This window comes from Herpailurus yagouaroundi, unplaced genomic scaffold, assembly GCF_014898765.1.
Source record: "Herpailurus yagouaroundi ecotype Mexico unplaced genomic scaffold, PumYag 140, whole genome shotgun sequence".
Lineage (NCBI taxonomy): Eukaryota > Metazoa > Chordata > Mammalia > Carnivora > Felidae > Herpailurus > Herpailurus yagouaroundi.
Genome location: NW_024412395.1, coordinates 28,235,635 through 28,243,852, shown reverse-complemented (window position 1 = coordinate 28,243,852; position 8,218 = coordinate 28,235,635). Strand labels below are relative to the sequence as shown.

The window sequence follows — 8,218 nt, the reverse complement described above, 5'->3', positions numbered from 1 at the left end:
AAGAAAGAAAGAAAGAAAGAAAGAAAGAAAGAAAGAAAGAAAGAAAGAAGAAAGAAAGTTTGAGAGAGTTTGACAGAAAAGATTAGAACTGGCTGATCAGATAAGCCCCTCTGGGTTCAGCTACTACAGACAAGTGAAGAAAAAACCAAGAGCAATGTGGAGGAAGATGGTAATGCAGAGTAGAAGTGCACTTTCCTGAAAGAGGAATCAATTTTTTTTTCATTCTACCATTCATTAAGACACAGGAATTATTAGGTGGAGGTGAAGGATATTGTCAGATAAGAATTTTGGCTACATAAAAAAATTGACTTCCATATGGAATTACTGGCTTGGTGTGTTTTATACATTATTTCTGGATGTTAATTTGGTTTCATTCAGATCATCTTTGTGAGAGTGCCTATCCAGAATTTAAAATATCCCTGGGGATTAAGAGGGAGGGAAGTGGCCAGCAGTATCCATATTCCATGTAATTAATTATTTGGACAGACTCATGTCATAATATACTGATACAGATTTATGTAGTCATCTCTGAACACATCTTACATTCCATGTTAGCCTAAAAAAATAGATCATGGAGAATATGTCTTATTCAATGTGCCTAGCTTAGTGCCTTTCATATATTGATGCAGGGTTCAGATTTCATTGACAGTGTATTTTCAACATAGAGGATTCAGAGCCTAGTATTACTTTTACCTACTAGTGGTGAGTTAGGCAGGTAGAAGAGGGGCATTGAGTATCTGTGTAAGAAAGGGGAGACACAGACTTCCTTGAGCCAGAGTCAGGTATAAGTATTACCTTATAACCTTAAAGGCCATGATGTGGACAGTTTAAGGCAGGATTTCTCAAACTTGGCATTATTTACATTTGGGGCCTGTTAATTCTTTGTCTCGTGGACCAGTCCTGTGCCTTGTAGGATGTTTAACAGCATCCCTGGCCTCCACCTGCTAGATCCCTGTAGCATTCCTCTAGTTATGACAATACAAATTATCTCCAGACATTGCCAATATATCCCATCCCTTATGGGCCAAAAATCACACCCAGTTGAGAACCACTGGCAATGAGCCAAAACAAAACATCTTGGGAGATTTGAACCCTCAAATTCATAGAAACCACCCAGCTGAAATGCCACTTTGAAGGAGCTTTCCAAAGAAAGAAAATCCAGGTATAAACAACAGCAGCAACAGCAAACCAGGGGCAACGTTTTGAAGAGAAACATAGGAAGTGAAGCCTAGAGCAATTTCTTCACCCAACTAGCTAACAGCTACTGAAGCCACAAGTCTGTTTCTGCACTACAGGGTTTATGGGGCAAGTTAGATTCTGGCCTCAACTATGAAGCCCAAAGGTAAGCAGGAGACATGATGTCATGGGTGAGATAAGCATCAATGGTGATTCAGACTGAGAAGCATCACCACTGGTGCTCCAGCAGTATACCCCTACGCAGTCCTATTAACCCGATAGAGTGAGTCAGAAGAGGCTAATACTCCCTGTCTGCCCCAAGAATCATGTATTGGAAGGTTTTGCAATGACCTGCAATAACCTAAAATATAACATTGTGTGAGAATAAAAGGATACAAAATTGCATATATAGTGTGGTCTTACTTTTTTAAATTTTTTAAGCAGTTTTTTAAATGTCTATTTTCTTTTTGAGAGACAGAGCACAAGTGAGGGAGGGGCAGAGAGAGAGAGGGAGACATGGAATCTGAAGCATGTTCCAGGCTCTGAGCAGTCAGCACAGAGCCCCAAGCGGGGCTTGAACTCATGAACCGTGAGATAATGACCTGGGCCGAAGTCAGACGCTTAACAAACTGAGCCACCCAGGCGCCCCTGATCTTTTATATTAAAAGGGTAAAAGATATATCATAGCTAACTAGATACAAACACATAGGAAACCTCATGGAAGGAAAGAGTGGAGATATGCTTTAAGATGTAGGATGAGAGGGGATTGTATATTACTTTTATTTCTTCATACTTTCCTTTATCTTCTATGTTGTGGGTAATGAGTATGAAATAGTTTTATAATCATTTTTTAGGTGTTCTCAAAAAATGGACTTCCTGTCTCAAACCAAGATTGGTCTAGGAATTAGGAACAGCTGATTTCCTAAGTAGGACAAATATTAGGTCTTGTGAAAAAGCTTGGGAAGACACAGCTTGAGGAAAGAGTGGGAAATGTGGAAAATATGGTTTGCTCAATGGAAATGAACACACTCCTACATGAACTTAACAAGAATTTAGCATGTGTCATCAGAGCACTTTCTTCTTAACAGACAACAACTTTATAGTTTTGTAATAGGAAGCAACATGTTTTCTCTCCCTCCCCCTGCCCCCACCCCACCACCAACTGTTCTCTGGGAAAAAAAAAATCCTCAACTCTTTGGCCACATGTAACTGTATACTAGGCTATGGAGTGTAGGGTTTGTTTGGAATGATGGATGGTTTGACAATATAGCACAATCAGACAAGACCAGCCATCAATCACTTTAAATCAATGATAGACCTTGGGTGTGTTTTGTGCCATTTTCATTCATTCTAGTGCCCAGAGAGTTGCACAGAGCAACCTCATGACCTCACATGAGCAAAGAAAATGGCTTTTAAAGTTGTTTCCAAGCTCTATTCATCACTCATTCCTGGGTGAGATGCCAGGAAATAACTTTCATGATTTTTCTTTTCTTTTTTTCCAACTCATCTTTCTCACCTCAAAGACTGAATGAAGGATATGCACATAGACAAAAAAGGGCAAGAACCCCTCTGAGTGGGCTAGGTTTTCTATCATGTGAAGGAAATTTGGTCCTTATTTATTGCATTTTTTTTTATTTCTCTTACTCATCAAACAATCTGCTCAGAATTCCCTCCTGTCTTTTAGAAAGGAAGTTGTGATTTAGTCATGATTTCCTCTTGGGTCATTCCAGAACATTTGGAACGGAGCACTCTGGCCATCAGTGTATGCTAAACTTTGCTCTTACGTTCACCAGAAGAGACCATGAGAAGCCTACTCTGCTGGGCACAGGTACTTTTCACTGTGACCTTCATGGCCATGCTTACTAATGTCTTGTCCCTACCTTCAAAAGGCCTAAACCACCCCCAAAAGTGATACTGACATCTCTTAGGGTTAAGAATATCACTGCAGGGGCTAAGGAAATATGAAGTCTACCCCATAGCCTCAGAAAGACTTTCAATACCTTTAAAAATGTGCCTCTTTTCCAAAGCCCCTTGTAACACATCTTCCCCAACTCAAAGCACTAGGTCAGCTCTGGCACTCTCAATAATCCCTTTCGATGGTCCTAAAATACGAAAGTATTTTTACTTGTCCTTATCCTCCCCTTTTCTTGTCACAGAGGTAAACAGGGAAATAATAGCAGTTTAGCCCTGCAGAAACAGAGGTTAACTCCGTCATTTTAGGTTGAAGCCACAGGAATAAATAGAAAAAGCTAGCTTTTGGCTCATCTTGCTATATACAAGATGCCTGCAACAACTAGTAACATTTTATTCATTCCCATAACAAATGGACCCACCACAAATTTCTTTAGATTTTTCATCTCCCAGGAAAATACCTTAATATCTATCTTGTGATACTGTCCTATAAATGCATGCTGCATACAAAATTTTATCATGATGTTCATAGGATTCTGTTTAATGATGGAAGAAATTTTGTGCATTTTTTTGGAGTGTCAAGTTCTATTACTATATACACATTACTCAATAAAAAGGCAGTGGAATTGAACACTAAGGAATTGGAAACTAGTATTACTGGGATCTAAACACTTCAGGTTACAAGACAACCTGAAATAAGAGAAACTCACTGGCCTAAAAATCAAATCACTGATTAGTCCCCAGATCACTTACTAGATAAAGAAGGCAAGATGCCTTTTGTCAAGGTACCAAGCCTCTCTTTGGGCTTCAGATTCCCAGCATTTTGGTAGAATGATTTGGGGAATCTGTGTGGATTAAAAGCTATTTCTCTTATAACTGCATCAAATTCCTCTTTCCTCACTTATCTATGACAAAAATCTTATCTTCAGTGACAGTTACAGAATAATAACACTGTCCTCATTATTTTTGTTCCTGTTGTTATAAGGACCAAGACAAATATGAATATTTTCCATTAAATTACATACATATGTGTTTATTTCTGTGTGTGTGTATATGTACATATAGGTATGTATGTATATGTGTGAGGGTATACATACATACACACACAGACACATACACACTCATACACATAGTTTCCCATTGTGAAAATTATAGATCTAAATATGATACTGTCTTACTCAAAACGATCAACATGTGTCTGTAGCATTGATAAAACAAGGACTAATAGACCGCAGTAGGAAGAGCTGACCTTTTTGTCACTAAGCAAGTTATAGTCAATCATGGATGTGAGGAACTCTGACCACTTCAGTAATGAGATAACTATGTTCCTTGTGTTAAAGTAATTAAACAAGGAGGCCACTAGACTGAGGTGGCTCTATTGCCCGGGTAGCCTCTGTGAGCAAACCAAAATCCAAGCCAGAGCCACACACTTGAATCCAAAAGATGACAGTTAAGAACAACCAATCACAAACAGCCAAATAGATTTTACCAAATCAGGTGACTGTTTAAGCTATAGCCAGTCAAATGATTTCCTTACCTTGCTTTCCACCTTGTCTATAAAAATCTCTCTCCCAGCTCCTGTCAGTGGGGCACTCCTAACCACCTTTGACTGGGTGCCATCAAATTTGAATTGATGTATGCTCAAATAAATTTTTGAAAATTTTAATGTGCCTCAGCTTACCTTTTATCACTTGCATAAAGAGAAAAAAAATATATAGCCTAAAACAGTTCAACTCTAAAATGTACATAGGGGAAAATTATATCGGAGAAAACACAGACCATATACTCCTCAATCTCAGCCCTTGGAATGGAAGCAAACATCAAAACCCCCATGTGCACAAGCTCCTTTGGTGGGAATCTAGTGGCAGACGAGAACATTGTTGTAGAAGAAAGAAAATCAAGCAAAGTTTCACTCCTCCGGGGCAGACCAGCCAAGAATACCAAAGTAGAGCTGTATTTTTATTTTTCCTGTTACAGCACAGATCTGTTGTTTGGCTACCAAATTACAGGTTGGGTCTGGTTCTCACATACTTCTGCTTTTCATGTGCTGAACAGGAAGAGTAATAACAGACTGCTTCTTTTACTTGTGGGATTTAGGTATTCTTCATCCTAGAATGGGTCATTTTACTAAGAAAACCTGCCAGTTTAAAGACTGGAGGTGTATGCCATTCATGTGGGGGTGGAAAACCCATAAAAATGAGAGGCTTTTGGCTAAAAAGAGTGGTTCTAGTTACTTGTTCCCATGTTTAAATGACATGTTTATGAGTCATACTCTTATTATCTAATCCCAACAGCATCATCCAGAGATCACTATCATTTATATGACTACTTCAGAGAAGGGTCTCTGGGAAATTTGACCAAGGAGAATATAATACATACCCATTCAGTTATAGAGCAGCACTCTGCACACACTTTTCATTCATTTCTTTTAAATGCTCTATCGGTAATCTATAAAAGATAATTAAACAAAGTGTAACAAATGTTGTACAAATGCATAATACCAATATCCTGGACAGGAGAGCAGTTAAGTATAATATAACATATATTGAAGGAAACTACTGCACACAGATATTACCAATTAGTATTTGAATCAGTTGGCATTCATACAAATTCTGTTTTCTTCGTTGTTTAGTTAATGGCTTTGCTCAGGAATCAGGGGGAACTAAAGTGACTTATTGGGATAAGATTTGGATACAGGGAATCAACTGACCACTGAGAGTATTATAGAAACATTTTAGCGGGAGAGGCCTTATCACTCTGACCGCCAGCATGGGAAAGAACCTTGGAATTTTGACTCATCAGAGGATTTTTAAGAACTCTGTTGGCAGACAGGACCTATCTTGAGGACATCTGGCTTTCTTCAAATGAAATCAACTTATCCTTTTTTTTCTTAAAAATGAAAGAAAGAAAGAAAGAAATAGGTGTTTTCTTACCTTCAAGGCATTTATCTTGTCTAAAGATTAAAAAAATAAGACATTATCATTTGTATCACCCTTCATATTTGTGGAAGAAAATTCTATCATTTTGTTTTATTCGAAGAGGAAATGGAAGAACACAGGACCTAAGTGATTTCTGCTGAGGGAAGTACAGAAATTCAGCAGAGGCAAGTAGTCTCAGGATCCATGATTACGTCAAGAAGAGGAATAACCAGCACTGAAGAAACTCTAACTTTCCTACCCTAAGAGAATGCATATTCTATAATCTCCACTTACAATTTTTCTATATGTGGGTATGTTTTCTCCTGTGGCTTAAACTACCAAGGTCTCTTTTGGACCTATCAAAATTCCACTGTCAAAATATTCTTGGCCTATTAATTAAAGGAGGAAGCCCAGGTTTCTCTGACCAAGAGAAGAACAACCTGAATTATCTGCCTTGCTAGGTGCATAAATTATTCCACCATACATATTGTATGATTCGACAAAATCGGGATTGGATGCCTTTATTCAAGAGAACAACCAGTGATATGAAATATGACTGATGGGCTAACAAAATATTTATGAATAAAATAATAATAATAATGATAATAAAAATAATAAAAGTAAACATTTCATAGTATAATCTGGTTGCAATAATTTGGGTGGACATAACTAAAATCTGAAAAATATCAAGCCTCAAGGTGGGATGGAATTATTGCCAATATCCTCAAGAGTAGTTGAACTTTTCATCTTTAAGAAGAATGTTCTGGGGCGCCTGGGTGGCGCAGTCGGTTAAGCGTCCGACTTCAGCCAGGTCACGATCTCGCGGTCCGGGAGTTCGAGCCCCGTGTCAGGCTCTGGGCTGATGGCTCAGAGCCTGGAGCCTGTTTCCGATTCTGTGTCTCCCTCTCTGTCTGCCCCTCCCCCGTTCATGCTCTGTCTCTCTCTGTCCCAAAAATAAATAAACGTTGAAAAAAAAAATTAAAAAAAAAAAAAAGAAGAATGTTCTAACTATGCATATTCTACCAATTATCAAGTAAATTTCCACTCAGCACTTAAGCAACAAAACAAGGAAATTAAAAAGAAAACAACACACTTTTGATCTCAGCCACGTGTAGTGCTTTGTTTGGCTATGGTTTTGGATTATTTTCATAAATAATTTAAATCCCAAGATTTCCATTCCTTTTTTTTTTTAACTATTTGTTGACTTAATAATGCCATGTGTTCATCTTTGTTTTAAATGTCTCATGCACATGATCTTGCTTAAAGTGAAAACTCCCGTTTCTTGGCTTATTGAGAGAATAGAGCAAGGTTACATTTTTACTCACAACCTTCCAAATACTCTTACCTGTTCTTACATTTTCTGAGTCTTTACTGTCACAAATAACCAGACGTGATTGCCTCAAGCTCTCGAGAAAGCAAGCAGATCATGTTAAACACCAGGTGGGGTTTAGTGACCTCTTATAGGAAGATGCCATTTCCTGATGCTCTGTGCTTTGCAATGAGGTGATTAGATGATCTTGTTGACCCAGAGTTCCTCTACTTAATCAACAAGAGAGGATTTTGGAAGCAGAGGCTTCCCTTTAAGCAGCTGACGTCAAAGCTGCAGCAAAAGCAGCATACGGCAGCAAGAGCTGCAGGTGCACTCGCTAAATCACTATGTCTTTACTTTGTCAGGACAACCTCCAGAGCGTACTCTGGCTCGCCACACATCTGGTTGATATTAATTGGTCACTGAAAAGAACATATGAAGATGCGGCATGTATAATTACATATTTACCAAAATGTCACAGCGTTTGACCGAAGCTGTCCCTGTGGCCATTGCTGTGACAGGGGCAAGTGGAAAGAAGGGAGTCACAGGGAGAGCTTTGTATGACTTCTCAATGCTTGACCGCAGCTTTCTCCATGAGGGAGGTGAACTAAAGCTCTTAACTGTGGTAACTAGAGAAACATTAAAGATAGTTGAACATTCTTTTCATGCAGACAGTTACGTTCACCTTGTAAATGATCCCTTGGCCTCCAGCTTTGCCCTCCTCCATCAGTTCCCCTTCAGATGCTCTCATTAGGCCCTAAGTGAAATCCTGATCTTCCCTGCTCACATCCCCTCCTACCCATGTCCTGCAAGTAAAATGCAAAATCTTTCTGAGGGTCTAGGAGGCCCTCTGAGATCCATTCTAACCTTATCCCTCTAACTTCGTTTCTTGTGTTCTTTCCTT

General features: G+C 38.8%; 1 long non-coding RNA gene across 1 annotated transcript in view; it reads right to left on the bottom strand.

Annotated features, from left to right (window-relative positions):
* Positions 1 to 5,874, bottom strand: part of LOC121030527 (uncharacterized) — a 20,112-nt gene extending 14,238 nt beyond the window's left edge. Inside the window, exon 1 of the long non-coding RNA XR_005790277.1 lies at positions 5,467 to 5,874. This is a non-coding gene — a long non-coding RNA (uncharacterized LOC121030527). The remainder of the gene's footprint in view (positions 1 to 5,466) is intronic.
* Positions 5,875 to 8,218: the final 2,344 nt, after the last annotated feature.